The 18,297-nt window shown below is 37.4% G+C and overlaps 1 protein-coding gene across 4 annotated transcripts in view; it reads right to left on the bottom strand.

The window, feature by feature from the left end:
- The window catches only part of GPBP1 (GC-rich promoter binding protein 1), a 71,267-nt gene extending 53,012 nt beyond the window's left edge, over positions 1 to 18,255 (bottom strand). Inside the window, exons 1-2 of one of the 4 annotated variants that reach the window (XM_045895193.3) lie at positions 17,941 to 18,255; positions 15,726 to 16,690 (exon numbers count right to left, since the gene is read on the bottom strand). The gene's annotated coding sequence lies outside the window, so the exon portion shown is untranslated. The remainder of the gene's footprint in view (positions 1 to 15,725; positions 16,691 to 17,940) is intronic. The other 3 variants (XM_064596143.1, XM_045895185.3, XM_064596140.1) reach the window with 3 other exon arrangements.
- Between the last annotated feature and the right edge of the window lie 42 nt (positions 18,256 to 18,297).

The following is an 18,297-nucleotide window of genomic DNA, read 5'->3' as shown; positions in this document are numbered from 1 at the left end:
ATTATACTGCAAACAAGCTGGACTCAACTGGACTAAAACTGAATTCAAATAAACTCATTTACTCAACAGCCAATGTGGTCAAAGTGCTAAACAGCAAAGATACTTAAAGGCTCCAGAGAGTAGTCCCCCTAGAACATTCTAACACAGTTAACAAATAATTGTTTTAAAAAAAAAAGTGCACCCTCAAATCCATTATCAGAAAAGTTGAAGTATAAGTAAATTACCTTAAGTATTTACCATGAGAAAAATACCAAAGTTATAAGGGTTCAAATGAGGTAAACAGATACACTTTAAAAAAGAACAAAAGATATACTGGGATCAGCTTAAACATGTTCTCTGAAAAAGGGGCAGATTCACAAGAGATTAAGTAATTTACCCCTAAGCTACACAGCCAGTAATGACAAGACCTGGACAGTAAGAAGAACCCTAGATCCTTCTGCCTCAAAAGCCATGCTCTTTTGTTCACTATCAGTATCTCTCAAGTGCTCCCACACAAATTACTGAAAGTTAACTCATTCTCCTGCTCTGCCCTGCTCCCACCTCCAAACCCCACCACCACCCCAAATACATTTCACCCGAAATACATTTCAGCAACTAACCAAAGTAACTTATCTTCAAGTTTCATTTTACTTTATAAACTTACGAAAATTCTCCTTCCCATAAACATTTCTGATATATTTGTTTGCTCAATGACATAATTCATCAATAAACATTTATGGAGCAGCTACTCTAAACCAGCACTTTAAACAATATTCTCCTCCACAAGAATGCATACTATTATGACCGAACAGAGGGAAGAAGAAAGTGAAGAAGGCAGCAAGATTAGCTCATTTTTCCTGATACCAGAAGTGGCAATTACAGGTTAAAAAAAAAAAAAAGGTGCAATTAATGGTAAGGCTTATCCTCAAACTACCAAAATGTGAAATGCAGCAGACTAAATTATAATATCAAATTAATTCCATAATTGGTTACGTTGTGCTGAAACTCCACATCAGATTTATTTACAAAGAACAGTAGAAATCCTGAATTTGAGGACTGAAAGGGATGGAAAATTACTGACAAAAGTTAATTGTGAGAAAGAGAAAATGTGGGAAAAATTTTTATAATCTTTATAAAGATCTTTATAAGATCTTAGGAAGGTCTTTCTAAGTATAACACACAAATGATAAAAATGTATTTATATATTCAATCATAAGCATAAACACAAAAAGCATTCTACATGACAAAATTCACAACCAAGATCAAAAAAAACATGGGGGAAATACTTGTCACAAATAGCACATACAAAGGGTTGACTTCCCTTCATATATCAAATGTTCCTACAAATCAAGAGGGAAAAAAACTTAAAAGATGAAGGAAAAATATAAAGAACTGACAGAAAAGGGTCTTATATATGAAATATTTTCATTCTAATTCAAAAGAAAAAGGCAAAATGCCCAAGGAAAGTCTGATACCACATTAGTGCTGGAACTGTTAAGTTGGCATACCTCTATGGAGAGCAATTTAGCATAGCTTTCAAAATTACACTCAGAAATTCCACTTAGAAGAATGTACCCCAGGGATGCCTTGGGTGGCTTAGTCCGTTAAGCACCTGCCTTCGGCTCAGGTCATGATCCCAGGGTCCTGGAATCGAGTCCCACATTGGACTCCTTGCTCAGCAGGGAGTCTGCTTCTCCCTCTGCCTGCCACTCCCCCCTGCGTGTGGGGGCCTCCCTCTCTGACAAATAAGCAAATAAAATCTCTTAAAAAAAAAAAAAGAATGTACAAATGTATCCCCACATTTACAAGGATACTAGCATTGTTCATAACAGTAAAAAAAAGAAAGAAAAGAAACAATGCACAGCAAAAGAGATCTAGTTAAGTAGACATTAAGCCACCAATATAAAAATAGGGTAGCTTTACATATATAAATATGGAATAACCTTCCCAGATATTTCCTTAAGTAAAAAAGCTGTACAGCAAGGTGGACCTCAAGTTACCACTTATATTAAAAAGAATATAATGTGCTTATATACACATAAGGTCTCTCCAGAAAAATACATAACTAAGAGTGGTTTCTTCAGGTAAGAACTACAGTTGGGAAATAGGCATGAGGGGGTGACAATTTTCTAAAAACCCTTGTACTTCTTGTAATTTGCACTAGGTACATGTATTCAAAGTAATTTTAAATTCTCTTTACTCTGACTTAACTTTACCATTTCTTGAATCCTCTAACTTTAACATTACCCATCTTTTTCTGAAGTCATGTAAGCCTAAAACGCGGCATCCAAAGAGCAGCAAACAAGCTTCAACAAATGAATTTAGAAAATGAGCCTAACACTTTGAACTAGTCATTTCACAAACAGTTCAGAGACAGGATCCTTGATATGAAATGAAAGATTTGGAAATTCAAGTACCTTAACTTTTTCATTATGAAAACAATAGCCTAAAATATATACTTAATACATAAACATACAGACACAAACACACAATTAACTAGGCAATTTCTTTAGGGCTTTGGCATAATCTTTTCTTCAAAAAACAAAACAACAACAGGTTTTTATACAGGGGCACCTGGGTGGTTCAGTTGGTTAAGTGTTTGACTTCGGCTCAGGTCATGATCTCAGGGTCCTGGGATGGAGCCCTGCATCAGGCTTCCAGCTCAGTGGGAGAGTCTGCTTCTCCCTCTCCCTCCGCCCCCCTCCCCACCCCCACCCCCACTCGTACACCTCTCTCTCTCCAATTTTTAAAAATCTTAAAAAAAAAAAAAAAACAGGTTTTTATATAGATGTGAAACACATTTTTTTTTTAATGTGAAACACATTTTAAAGTTCCCAATGTCAGAGTACTCATCAGTGGTAGGTGAAAATTTTTTTTTTTTTTTTTTAAGATTTTATGTATTTATTTGACAGAGAGCGAGATAGCGAGAGCAGGAACACAAGCAGGGGGGAGTGGGAGAGGGAGAAGCAGGCTTCCTGCCGAGTAGGGAGCCCGACGTGGGACTAGATCCTAGGACCCTGGGATCATGACCGAGCAGAAGGCAGATGCTTAACGACTGAGCCACCCAGGCGCCCGGTAGGTGAAATTCTTAACCACTAAACCTACACACATACTGTAAATAACTGAAAATACATTATTAGGTAGAAATCTTACCTTATACAAAATTTTAGTCTTAATAACAGCTATTTAGGTAATTCTCTAAATTCTGAGTGTTAAGTTTTAGTTTCACATGTCAGGCACTGCCTGGACCTATAGCTATAACAAACCTTATACAAAATACAGATCTTAATCTCCCAAACACATAGAAAAGGGACAGTGTGAACTACCACCGCAGTCCTAACTTGCTTTCTACCAACCTAAGCCAATTTTGTCCCCAAGAGACTCTGTCCTCTCATCAAACTGTCCTTGAAGGTCCTAATTTTAAGGACTAACTTGAAACCATTTCACTCACATTTTCCCATTTCCACAATGTCCCTATAAGGACTCATTTTAATGGAAGAGACCAAAGAGTAATTCATGTGAAAAATCTGAAAACTACCAGTTGACTTAGAGGGAAAAACAAAGGCAACTAAGTTACATATGGAAAGTCCTTAAGACATCTTGACTATCAGGAGAATGCATTTTTCAAGTAGTTTTCAACCTAGCTAATATTCCATGAAACAATTATTTTATCACTCACTGTAACACAGCTTCAAGTTTAGTATCCTTGTAGAGCTTTAGTAAATAAGGAACCTTGTACGAAATCTTTAACATGCTTTTCTTAGAAGAACCAAATCAGGATCACACTGAGAAAATCTGTGATATCAAAAATAACTGAAACTCTGTGGACACAAATCTCCTTTTGTATCTTTGAGGAGTAAAGATTATGTCTCCTCTTCAAAAAAAAAAAATTAGTTAATATAAATTCTCATGGCCTTTCTCATTTCTGAAAATGAGGAGCCCAAAATTCTGTTCGCTCACTTGTTTCAAAGTTACTCCTTGAAACCTAAAGTGTGTTTTATCTTTTTAAACTTGACAGGACAATTTCACTAGGTTTTAATCCCTCCAACTCAACAGTTCAAACTAGGAAGCATTTTTGTATTAAGATTTTATTTTTAAGTAATCTCCACATCCAACATGGGGCTCGATCTCACAACCCTAACTAAGATCAACAGTCAACACTCCCTACTGACTGAGCCAGCCAAGCACCCCTAGGGAACATTTTTAAAGGCAAGGTCATAATGAATAAGCCCTTATCAGTCAGTTCTTTCAGGACGCTAATAGCAAATCCAAAGCCAGTCTTTAATCTAGCAAGCAGACTAGAACCTCATATAACTATTTAAATCTAGACAGAAAAAAAAGCTTCTAAATAATCTGACAACAAATCAACTAGGCTATAAATAATCCCCTCACAAATTTCTCCTAGCCCACAAACAGTTAAACTGCAGTTCTATAATAAAAATACCAACTGCACATACTCAATTCTGGGGGAAAAGTAAGTTAACCTAAATTATCTAAGATGTTAATTCTTTTACTCTGCAAGTAAGTGCACTAAGGATATAACAAATGAGACAAGGTCCCCCGCCCTCAGAAGAGTATGTGATAAATATGAGTGAAAGTAAGCCAGATAATTAGAGAGTGTGCATTGAAAGAAATAAATAGGATAAACAGATAAGAGAAACCAAAGGGTATAGGAAGGGGGGTTGCCCACTTTACAGAGAATGGTTACAAAGTCACCTAGAATCTAACACATAAACTAAAAACTGAGCTAACAAAGGGAAAACAGAAGAATGAGCAAGCATAAAGGCCCTAAGACAGGAAGGAAAATGGCTAGTGTGTTGAAGGAAGACAAAGAGGGCCTTTAAAGGCAAATGGTCTAGGAAGACATTAAGGAAGGTTGCAGAGAAATGGAGGGAACAAACAATTCTTACAGGCTAGCGTCCACATGTTATTCTTAAATCCAGTGGGAACACCTGCTCTATGAATAACAAACTACAGGGTTGGTGCAAGAATGGCAGAGGAACGAAGTTATAAGGCTACAGCAATAGTTCAGGTTAGAGAAGATGGTGGCTTAGACAAGTCCAATGGCGGTAGAATAAAAAAGGACTTATTTCAAAAAGATTTGCTAAATGATTAGACGGGAGGAAAAAGTAGAAATCAAAGGTGATTTCCAAGTTTTTTAGCTTGAACAGATGGACAGCGTATCCATTTACTGAACTAGGAAAGAATGGAGAAAGTATGGAGCTAAGAAAGACTCAAATGAGTGCAGTTTGGGATATATTAAATTTGTAAACTAAGTGAAGAGGCCAAGAAGGCCATTAAATTACAATAGTAGAATATGGGGAAGAGATCTGGACTGCGGATTTATATTTGAGATCATTTGCATACCATTTCCCAGGTTACACAAATATTACCTCAAAAGAATGTAATGCATTGTCCTTTCATCAATTTTAAACATGTTATAAAATGCAATCTAAGTATACCTAGTTTGGGGTGCCTGGGTGGCTCAGTTGGTTAACCATCGCCTTCGGCTCAGGTCATGATCCCAGGGTCCTGGGACTGAGCCCCACGGGCTCCCTGCTCAGCAGGGGAGTCTGCTTCTCCCTCTGCCCTTCCCGCCTCCCTTCATTCTCTCTCTCTTGCTCTCGCTCTCAAATAAAAAAACCTTTTAAAAAATAATAAATATACCTGGTTTCTGTTTAGTTTCGTGCTTTCAATTTACATTTTTACCTATGCTCCCAATACAGTCTTCTCCTTCCTGGTCGATCATAATGGCCCTCAACCATTACTATCTACGTGATGCAGCCATAACAATACTGCTAAATAAAGTCTGCATCATTTTACAATTTCAAAGCATTCAGCACTTATTATTTCACTTGAGTCTAATGATAACCTTGTGAAGCAGGAAAAGAACCAGTTTTATTAGGGCAGGAAATAAGAGGCTTATAAAGGCTGCCCTGGCCATCATCAAAAGGCCATTATTTACTAGAAGGGATGAAACCACAATTCAAGTTTAAGGACTCTATTTACTCTGCATTCAGAGAAAAGAGCAGACCAAGTAGAGTTCAGGAATCTTACATTTTTGCCTCATTTGCTACTAAATGCTCAGCACAAATGAAACAGCAGGCATACAGTAGGCACTGAAACATCTACTGAGGCAATGAACATCTTCTCTAGCAAACTAACAGTCAAGAAATCCCAGAACCTCTGGTGAATCAATGTTTTAAATTCAGTTGATAGTTTGCATCCTCCTTTCTCATTTCCAACATAGAAATATTATCATTTATTTCAAAGTATGTTCAAGTATAAATTAGATAATACCTAACACTTCAAGCCACACAAAGATTGTTCCATCAATTCAAGATGGCATTATTTTGCAACAGGTCTTACTTCACAGGCCCATAAAAACAATTTCTTTTAGTCCACATTTCCTATAAAAGATTTTTAAAAAGATATCAGGATTTTAAAATAAAGCAGAAAAATTCAAATGCTAGCATCCATATTTATCAACTACAGACTTAACATATATAGCAATAGTAAGTACACATACAGGAAACTGATTTTCAACAGAGGTATTTCAAAGTGATTCAAGGGGTAACAAAGCCTTCTCAACAAATGATACGGGGACAACTGGACGTCGTCTACAATATTTAAAAAAAAAAAAAGAAAAATAGCACCTCAACCCTTTGCTCACACCACACGCCAAAAAAAAAAAAAAATCATTCAAAATGCATCAAAGACCCAAAGTATAAGCCAAAATTTCTATTGGAAAGGAGAAAATCCTGTGACCTTGGGTTAGGGAAAGATTTCTTATGACACAGAAAAACACAAACCAATCGTACTTCAAAATTTAGAATACCTGTTCTTCAAAACACACTATTAAGAAAATGATGGTGGGGCGCCTGGGTGGCTCAGTCGGTTAAGCGGCTGCCTTCTGCTCAGGGCATGATCCTAGGGTCCTGGGATCCGGTCCCGCAGGACTCCCTGCTCGGCAAGAAATCTGCTGCTCCCTCTCCCTCTGACCTTCCCCGTGCTAGTGTGCGCTCTCTCGCTCTTAAATAAAATCTTAAAAAAAAAAAAATGATGGCAAAACACAGACTAAGAGAAATTATGTGCAAAACATATATCTCATATACATGTATCCAAAATACATAAATAATCCTTACAATTCAACAAGACAATCTCATCTTTTTTAAATGGGCAAAAGATCTGGACACCACCAAAAAACATTATTAGGGAAATACAAATTAAAACCACAATGCAAATTCAAACTATACACCCACTCCACAGATAAAACTGAAAGACTGACATCAAATACTGGCAAGAATGCAGAACTATGTAGCCTATATTGCTGATGCAAATTTAAATGGTTCAGCACTCTGTAAGACACTGGCAAGTTTTTAGCAGAGTCAAATACACAAAATTTATATGACCCTGCAATCACATTGCTCAGTAATTTTCCCAAGAGAAATAAGAACACTTCTCCTCACCAAATCCAGTGTGCAAATGCTCATACAGACTCTACTCACAATAGCCAAACACTGGAAACAACCCAAACGTCTAGTAACCAGAGAATGGATAAACATTTGTTGTGTATCCAAACAAGAGAATACCACTTAGCCATAAAAAATATTGGGTTGTTAATACATGCAGTAACATGCATGAAAAAAATCAGCAACAGAAGTGTACAGTGTTTGGTTCCCTCTTTATGAAATTCTGGAAAACAATACACAATACAAAAGACAAGAAAAACAGACTGGTGGTTTCCAGAGCATAGGGGTGAGGGAAGACGACGGTCTGTAAAGGACAATAACGTAACTTTCTGGGTGATATACATGTTCTACATTCTCAGGTGATGGGATTACACAACTGATTTGTAAAAAAAAAATCTTCAAACTGTACACTTAAAGAGTGAATTTATGTATGTAAATTATACCTCAATACACCTAGTTTAAAAATGGGTTCACATTTCATTAAAAAAAATGAATAGGGGCACATTCTTTCATAAAAACCAACTCCCAAAATGTTATTTATTATTATAAATACATACAGATAATAGTGTTTCCCTGTATTACTTTGACCCTAAATTTATATTCTCTACTCTGAGGAATTATAAAGTAATCCCACAATTTTCCCTCTACCTTCAGGACCAAGTCCACCAATCCAAACTGAATACTGATTTTCACCTTCAATTTGTAGTAGAGGAAAACTGATAATTACTTTCCTTTTGGTCATTTCTACAAATACCAAATACCGTCACTACACTGTATGATAGCTTTAATGTTGGCTAACTGCCCATTCAACTGAAATGGCAGTAAATATTAGAAAGATAAATGAAACATACTCTAATCAATATATTATTAATCCACCTGAGGGACTTTTCTTCCTAAAAGGACAAGAGTACTTAAGAACATTAGTCGCTTGTTTCTTTTAAGAAGGCCAAATAGAGTGTTTTGGAAATTTGTGAGAATGTTTTGGAAAAATCAGTCTTCTAGAACTGTCACATGTGTGCTACTACATATTAAAATTCATTATTATAACCATCTTTTTCACTTTAGGAGCGTATTAATATGATCTTATGTGCATAAAATTTTATTTCAGGTTAATAAAGGGAACTTTAAAAAGTACTTGTTATGAAAGTTCTATGGATCTGATTAGATTCTGTACCACTGTCTCTAGAACTGTGCTGTCCAATATGGCAGCTAGGAGCTACATGCTGTTGTTTAAATTCACATTAAAATTTAACTTAAAATTCAGTTCCTCATCTGCACTAGCCACACTTCAAATAAGGACATATGTCTAGCAATTACCATACTGAACAGCGCAGACATAGAATGCTTCCCTCATTTCACAAAGTTCTATTGGACAGCCCTACTCCAGAATAAGATCTACTTAGAACACTAAGAAAATTAACTATAACAGAGTACAGATAAGCAAAATTCAAATCCCTACTGTCACTTACTGATGACCTAAGGTAAATTAATCTCAAAGTTTCTTAACTCATTAAATGGAAATAGCACTTACTTCACATGGCAACTGGGAAAAGCAATTTCTAATCTAAAATACTGTAAACACTGGTTATGAAGTGATCCAAAAGGAAAATATTCCCGAATGAGAATAAACCCATGTTAACAGTATATTATAAAAAAGTCACAACTTACCTCACTAAGGATAAGAAAATTTTGTAGCTGGCTAAGAATAAAATAAGTTATCTTCTCAATCCTGAAACAGAGTAGTATTTTTACCTTCCTCATATTCTCACCTTAAAAACTTGAACTATGAGCCATCATAGGTGAAGTCTAGGCTCTGGATATACAGAATGTGTAGGTTCAGAAGTATCACTTACTGACTGTGTGACCTTCGTGACTTAAATCTCTGTGCTTTCATCTTCTCATTTGTGAAATAAGAATAAGGCATTCCCACCCACAAGAACCATGAGGATTAGTTAATTCACTTAAAAGGCTTAATACAGCCTGCAATGTGGTAAGCACTGATAAATAGTAGTTATCAAAATCTAGTCATCGTAACAGGTGTTGATTTCCAGAATATATCAAGAACTCCTACAACTCAAATTTAAAACTGGGTGGAGGACTTGAATATACTTTTCTTCAAAAAGATAAAATGGCCAATAAGCAAATGAGAAGACCTAAGTAATCATTAGAGAAATGCAAATCAAAACCACAATGAGATACCACTTCACAACCACTAGGATGGCTATTATCAAAAACATCAAAGAAAACAATGTTAGAATATGGAGAAAGTGGAACCCATGTGCACTGATAGTAAATAAAAATAGTGCAGCCTTGATAGCTAACAGTATGGTGGTTCCTCAAGGAATTAAAAATAGAACTACCATATGAACCAGCAAGTCCACTTCTGGTATATACCCAAAAGAATAAAAAGCAGGGCGCCTGGGTGGCTCAGTTGGTTAAGCGACTGCCTTCGGCTCAGGTCATGATCCTGGACTCCCTAGATCGAGTCCCACATCGGGCTCCCTGCTCGGCAGGGAGTCTGCTTCTCCCTCTGACCCTCCCCACTCTCATGTGCTCTCTCTCATTCTCTCACTCTCAAATAAATAAATAAAAATCTTTAAAAAAAAAATAAAAAGCAGGAATTAAAAAAAAAAAACGCAGGGATTCAAACAAATATTTGTACACCCATGTTCACAGCAGCATTATTCATGATCTCAGAAAGGCAGAAATAACCAAAATGTCAATTTACAGATAAATGGATAATCAAAATGTGACACATACACACAATGGATTATTCTTTTGTTTAGGAAGGAAATTGATTCTACCACATGCTGTAACATGGATGAACCTCCAGGACATTATGCAAGGTGAAATAAACCAGTTACAAAACAACAAATACTGCACAATTCCACTTAGAGTAAGTACCTACAATAGTCTAATTCATAGAAATACAAAAGTAGAATGGTGACTGCCAGGGCTAGGGAGGGGGGAAATGCAAAGTTAATGTTTAATGGGTACACAGTTTCAGTTTGGAGAGATGAAAAAAGTTCTGGAAATGGAAGGTGGTGATGAATGCACAACAATGTGAATGTACTCAATGCCACTTAAATATACACTCAAAAATGGCTTTTTTTTTGCCATGATAAAAAAAAAAACCTTTCCCTCATTATAGTGATTTCAAGATTAGTATGAAAGGGGGGGGGGGAACCTTACCTCCAAAGCTCAGACTATAGCTATAAATGTGGAAAGATTTAAATCTCCTGAATTTATACAAATTTAGAATATACTTTCTTCTCTAAAGTTGTAACAGCCCAACCTGCTAATTGTGGAGTGAAGACTGGCTAATTCCAATTATGCTGACAACTACTGGTTGGGAAAGATTACCTCCTACTGTGGTTTTTGTGAGTATGTCCACAAATTCTTTTGAGGAAAGATGAAACCTAACTACACTCCTTGGTTTCAGGCTAGACTTAATGACTTGTTTGGAACAAAAAGAATGTGGCAGAAATGACTTCTGGAATAGGTCATAAAAGATAGCCTGGCTTCTACCTATCTCTGAGATCACTTGCTCCAGGAGCTACAGCTGCCACATTTTAAAGAAACTCAAGGAGGGGTGCCTGGCTGACCTAGTGGATGCAACTCTTTTCCTTGGGGTTGTGAGTTCGAGCCCCAAGTTGAGTGTACAGATTACTAAAAACAAAACAAAACAAACAAAAAACCCCAAGGAGTTGGAGATCCACAGGTGGTTAGGAACTGAGTCCTCCAGACAACAGCCAGCATCAACTGCTGCCAGGCCAATGAGTACACCATCTTGGAAAAAAGATCCTCCAGCCCCAGTCAAGCCTTCAAATATCTGTAGCCCTGGTAACTGTATCTGAGACTTTATATATTAAAGACCTACAGGGAGCCAGAACCACACAGGTCTAACGGCTGCCAAACTTCCCACCCACAGGTTATCACGTGAGATAGTAACTATTATTTTTTTTAAACTCACTATATTTATACTCATTGAAAAGCAAACTAATTTCTTTAACTAGTATGCAAACATAGAGGCAAAGACAATTTTTCAGTTTAAGAATTTTTTTTTCCAGTTTTTTTTTTTTTTTTTTTTTTAAGTAGGCCCCAGGCCCAGCATGGAGCCCAACACAGGGCTTGAACTCACCACCCTGAGATCAAGACCTGAGCTGAGGGGTTCCTGAGTGCCTCATTCAGTTAAGCATCGGACTCTTCATTTTGCCTCAGGTTATGATCTCAGGAGGGTTGTGAGATGGAGCCCAGTGTGGAGCCTACTTTAAAGTCTCTCTCCCTCTGCCCTTTCCTCTCCCCTCTTCTCACTCGCTCTTTAAAAAAAAAAAAAAAAAAAGACCTGAGGAGCAATTAAGAGTCAGACACACTGCCTGAGCCATTCAGGAGCCCCTCAGTGTGTATTTGCAAGTTCTGAGTTTCAAAGGAAACACAACATATTTAACAATTTTAAAACTTTTTCTTGCTAAAAATAAGTACAGAAAAAACTTTTTTAAAAAGGTTTCAAAAAAATATAATGAATAAGCTGAATTAAAGGGCAGAAAATGAAACACCAAAACACTGCACTCACCAAGCTGTGAACAGAAAGATGACTCAAGAACAAGAAAATGAGTGGGATACCTTGTATAAAAAGACGCAGAAACTAGCAATTACTTGAAAGAATATAGACCAAAAGCCTGTAACTATTCTGCTGGGTGTGGCAGCTAACAAAAAAGGGGAAAAGCAAAGCAGGTAAAACTGAAAAACATCCAACCACAAAAGGTTTATCAGTAATTCTAACATTTTGTTTTTCTTTTTTTTTTTTTTTTTTTAAAGATTTTATTTATTTATTTGAGACAGGGAGAATGAGAGACAGAGAGCATGAGAGGGAGGAGGGTCAGAGGGAGAAGCAGACTCCCTGCCAAGCAGGGAGCCCAATGCGGGACTCGATCCCGGGACTCCAGGATCATGACCTGAGCCAAAGGCAGTCGCTTAACCAACTGAGCCACCCAGGCGCCCAACATTTTGTTTTTCTTGAGTCTCCTGTTCAAAGTAATGGACCTGCTCCCCAGAAAAATATATAAGCACTCCCAAAATGATCGATTTTAGAGAATTTTCAAACCACTGTCTCCCACACCCACCTATGTGGCCAAAAAAAACTGACGTTAGGAAACCCTGACATATAAAACATTTAAAAAAGGGGAGAAGGGGACAGGGAATACATCTCTTTCCAACCTGCTCTCCTTAAATATGCCAAATCCACCACCCTAAGTGAGGGCTGCTGAACTAACGAAACCAAGAGCTATCCTTCTGGCCACAGAAGAAACTATGGGGAAAAAGAGAATGGAGCTAAAAGGCAAAGAAATTTAGTTCGTTACTTTCTTGATCAAGGACCAAGCTAGGATAATAAATGAAACTGGAAATGGGGAGGGGCAGGGTATGAATGGGTTTCCGGTAATGCCATTAACAGATACAGAAGAAGAAACAACTTCAGACTGTAACAAATACTGATTTGACATGTACTTATCAGAATCTCAAAATACTGGAAATTAGAAAAAAACATTACACATATATTACACTTTACAATTAACAAAAAGCCTTCATATAAATTATTTCCATCAGTTTTCTGGAAAAGCCAAGGCCAAAGAGCTTTGGCAAATACACAAGGTCACATAGGCCCCTTTCTAGATTTTCCAAATGCTAAACCGAAAATGTCCTAACTCCCAACCATTTCCCTTTTTCTACCTGGATCTAAATCGTTATTTTAAAAATTTTATCAAAAATTAAACAGAAAAAAGGTGGTTATGTCGAAGACAGATAATCTGGCCTGCGTTTAGGGTCTATCCTCACTTGCTAACTTTACACTCATATTAGAAGTTCCCATCCTTATTCCTACCTACTCTGTAACTCTCTAAATTTCATTTTTTTTTTCTTTCTTCTTTTCCCATTCCTGTTATTTCCTTACTATTCCTTCTTTCCTCCATTCTCAAGTGTTAGGAACTTTAAGCAAAAAAAATCTATGGAATACATCAAAAACTAAGGATGTAATGTATGGTGATTAACATAATATAATAATAAAAACCTATGGACTAATCTCAGTTCAAAACCAGAGAAAAAGTAAAACAAAGCTAACATGCATTTAGCTTCACCAATGTGCAAAGAGAATGTGGGTGTATAAGATAGAAATATAACCTGAAAGTACATTTTAATTTTTAGCTAACTAAAGTTTTACCAGATAGTTACAAGTAGCAACACTAACAACACCTTCTCTTCTACTTTTTAGCTTAATTCCAAGTTCCACTAGTAATCAATATTAACCAAAGAGAACTCCAAGTTCCACTAGTAATCAATATTAACTGAAGAGAAGCAGTATATAGAAGAAAAAAACAAAAATATCAGGGATAATGCTCAAATAGGCGTTAATGAAATACAATTCACAAGAAAGCAGTATAGCATAGTGATTAAGAGTATTGAGCCCTCCAGCCAGAGTTGGAGATTTGGTCAAAACTTCTATCTAACCCTGTTCCTAACCAAGTTACTTTCTCCCAGACTCAATCTCCTAAAATCTTAATTTTCTCACCTGTATAACTGTAACTATAATAGCACTTTCTTCATAGAATTATTCTAAGAGCTAAAGTATACTATGCAAAGTTCACAGCAAAATATGTGACACAATCATCTATAAATGTTAATTACTATGATTATTATTTTTAGACCTACAGTCTAGGCACAGGAGATTAAAAAAATGGAGTAGGGTAGACAGGAGGAAAAAAGGTGGGGGAGGGGGAGAAGCAGCCCAGCAATTGTTCCAATTACTATTGCTATCTATTTTGATGCCAAGAATATAATAAAATATTTATCAAAATGTTCAAGTAAGTAAATCTGTCCATGAACAATTTCTGTAAGCAAACTTCACCGATGTGAGACTATTCAAAGATTAAAGTTAATTCTTAAAAACCCTGTCTCTGGAATTATCTTTATCCTGGTAACATGGCTTTGGGTAACAACAGTAGGAATAATTTAAAGGAAAATAATCATAAATAATGTTCTTTTCTATGAAAAGATTATTCATTTCCACTTCAACTTCTTAATCACATTTAAGAGGCATATTCCTAGACCAGTAACTTGAAAAACCATTAAATTGAGAAATGCATATAAGAGCAGTCCCTTCTGAAGGGAAAAGGTGGTTGAATGGTCTCGCCATTTTTTTTAATATAAATCAAGGTGAAAGCTCAATTAGAAGTACTACACACAGTTCTGACAGACAAAACAAAAATAACTCAGTCTATTTTAACAGAGAGGATTACTTAATTCTAATCTCAATTTTAGATCAGAAAATAAACGCTTTATTTGGATACCTACATTGTTCTGGACTGTACTACCTCTTCTGCTCTAAGTGAGATAAAAGAATTCAATCAATAGCATAGGAAAAAAAAGTTCCGGTTTGGTATAAGGGGAACAACTGACAAGTTATAAAGCCATCTTGGCAAAATGTTCAAAATTACAATCTTTTATCTAAGAAAGGTAATTAAACGAAATAAACTCTCATTTTAGCTACACTAATATATTCACTAATAGTGTCTAAATAATAAATTTTAGTGGGTTTTTTAATAACAAACATTCCTATGCCTAGGAATCACTGAAAAACCCTAATAACTAAGGGTAAGTAAAAACAGTACTATTCAATACTGAAAAATTGAAGTACTATTAAAACATAATTCTCCTTTGTCAAAGGATCTATTACAGCAATACTTCCAACTTTTTAAAAAAACTTTGTTTATAAACTTAAGTCAGCATAACCTTCCAAAAAGAAAATATATCAAGCTATTTAAAAGAATTATGAATTGTGATGAAAATCAGGTTTAAAAACCAAGTCATATGTTAGAGTTTACACTAAATTACCTAACTAAATAACAACACTAAACTCCCTTTAGAAAGCAGCCTAAAGAAAGTAACTGGCTAGCAAGACACATAAAATATTTGTTGTTTTTTCCTACCTTTTTACCAATCTATGAATCCATAAAAATTAGGGTGAATACTCACCAAAGGGATTTTCTTTACTTCATAAGCACAAAAATGTAAAAATATGGATTGTGTGACCTGAAATATTCTTAAATCTTAACTCTTTCTGCATTTCAATTTACTTAATGGTAGGTAGTCTTCAGACTGTCCAGGAAACTGAAGCCAAGCAGTATTATTCCAAGAAACTGAAAGGCTTCCAAAATAGAATAAACTTGACTCTTATTACAGTTTACAAATGAACATGTGATTTGCTCACCATACAATACTTACAAATTCCAACAGGACTGCACAGGAAGGTGTTGGGTTTTTCTCTGTAATCTTTATGTTTTCCAGTTTGTTTTTTTATTTTGTATCCTCTGAAATAATATCCAAGTTCTTTGAAGATACTTAACCTATGACTATTTGACATAGAGTTACTTCAAGTCAGCTACCCATACTTCTGTTTTAAAGTTTTCATATGGCTATCTCCAGAATTAGCCAAGTTCCTTGGATTTAAGATTTTAAAGTCTTCTTTATTATTCCATGTACTTGTCACCGTTGTACTTATCCACTCCAGATGAAATATCCAATTTATGAGCCAAAAAGCAAAAACAAAAAGAAAATTTCACATCTGAAGAGCATTCCTAAACATCAGCATATAGGGAGACACATAGCTATCTCAATACTACCATGCTGCTGGAAAACTGCAACATCTTAAATTTCCACGTAAATAAAAGATAAAAGGGAAAAAACTCTGTCTTCTTTCAATGTCTTCATTTAGAAAAGCTGTCCCATTGTGACATGAAAAGGGCTGAGGTCAAAAATTCCTAAAACTTTTAATAAAGGTAAAAATAAACTGCCAAGAAACTTCAGCAATATTTAAACAGTAATTTGAAACTGCCGAAACTACTCAGTACACAAATCAAACATATCTTACAGTTTTGGCTGAAGAACAACTAAAGGGGGGGGGGGGGGTAGGGAAGAAGCAAAAAAAAATACCACCAGCTGAAATAATTTAAACAGTTATATAATCCGTTTGAACCAAAATACTGAAGAAATGCCTGGGTCCTTTTAGTAGCTTGTAGAATTGTTCACTACTATTAAATTCACTTCAGAGATGATTCTTGCCACTTTTAATAAACTTCTGGGGCAAAATTATCCAAAAACATTGTAATCCCAAAATGGCCACTTCAAATATCCGGGGCCTTTTACACAAAACCTAGAAGATGATCTTCATATATGAGTAATTCAATCACCTGTAAAAGTTATAAAAAAAAAAAAACTTCAATTACACACTGAATTTTAATTTTGAGCTAAAAATTAACCCCAATCTTGAAGAATCAACTTCTGGAGAGAAATTCACTTCTACGTAATTCTACTGGGGTCTGAAAAAAGGCTCAGCCCAAGCAAGCGCCCCGAAACAGTCTACTGGGTGAAAAAGACTTTAGAATAAAAGAGGAAAAGGTGAGAGATGATGTTACGGAGGACAAGGAATGATTTCAACTGGGAAGGGGGTGCGGATATAATACGGGGGAATTATATAAACCTCCTATACTTTTCGAGTAAAAAATTAAAACTATGAAACTGGCCCACACCTTATAAAAGATTTTCTCTATTTTCAATTCACTGGGCCGAAAGAAAATGAACAGGCAGGTGTGGTGCCAAGGAGCATTAGTAAATACAACTCACAAAAAAAAGGATATAAAGAGAAAGACGCTCTCTCCAAATTAGAATGTCTAAGAGACATTTTCCCCACTAAGGGTAGAAAGTAGGGAGGTGAGAAATGGGGCAAGAACGTTCCTTAAATTCGCCTGAGGGTGAGACTTCCCCGGCTTCTGAGAGCAGCTGTGGGATAAAGGTGTCGGTCCCCATTTCCCTGAATTAAGAAAACAGGTTTCTCCCAACACTGAGGGGGTGGAAGGTACCAAACCGTTCTCGTAAATCCCATTAAGAGTGGTTCTCTCCAAAACCAGAATAGGTCCCTTCAGGCCCCACAGGACTCCGAGGGACATGGTAGCATTCGACTCAATACACAGCTACGACCACGGACCCGGGAGAGGAGGAAAAGAGCGGGCGCGCTACTGAAGAAACCACCGAAGGCCACAACTCGGCCTCGACTCCGTCAGCCCTCTTAGAGGAGCAGTAGTGCCAAAGGAGGCGGGCATGTGTGAGAGGCCGGAGGAAGGAAGACCCAGCACGGAGGGCGTCGGATCCGTTCTCAGCCTCCGCCAAACATCCCCCAGCCACCGAGCCTAAGCCATCCACCCCCTCCCCACAACCGCCACCCCCACTCCACCGGGGCCGAGTAAATATCTAAAGGGGCCTCTCGCCGCCGTCCTTCCGTCTCTCTCCTTGCTCTCCGCCACCCCCCCCCCCCACCGCGTCCGAGGGCAGCCTCACACCTCGCGCCGCCAACGCCGCTCCCGACCCCTCAAACCCCAACGCCGACAGGGGCACCCTCCTTCCTCCCCCAGACTCCAGCGTGGAGCACAGAGGACGGTGTTACCTTCTGCTACACCAGAGGTGCCCCTGGCCTGGGGGTGCCACTGCGCTCGATCCCGGGAGGAGGTTTTCGGTACTTTGAATAATCCCCTTTTGCCGCTTTTCCCTCCCCCACAACCAGTCTCGGTCCCAAAATGGCGCCGACCCGATCCGCAATGTTCTGGGTCAAGTCTCGCGAGATCGTGGAAGGTGGCGAGGCGGGGAAGGAACTAGAGGGGTTGAGGAGAAGGGAGGGGAAAGGCGGGGCGAGGAGAAAGAGGAGGGATAAAGGGTGTGGAAGAAGCAGTGCGAACGAACCTACTGGGCGGGGCAGTAGGAAGAGCGCCTCCACCAGAGAACCTTCTGGCCCAAGCAACCGCTC

Source organism: Mirounga angustirostris, unplaced genomic scaffold, assembly GCF_029215605.1.
Source record: "Mirounga angustirostris isolate CCGP_5_RB_7025 unplaced genomic scaffold, mMirAng1.0.hap1 SCAF_7, whole genome shotgun sequence".
NCBI lineage: Eukaryota > Metazoa > Chordata > Mammalia > Carnivora > Phocidae > Mirounga > Mirounga angustirostris.
The sequence above is the reverse complement of the archived record's forward strand: the minus strand, read 5'-3'. Positions and strand labels throughout refer to the sequence as shown.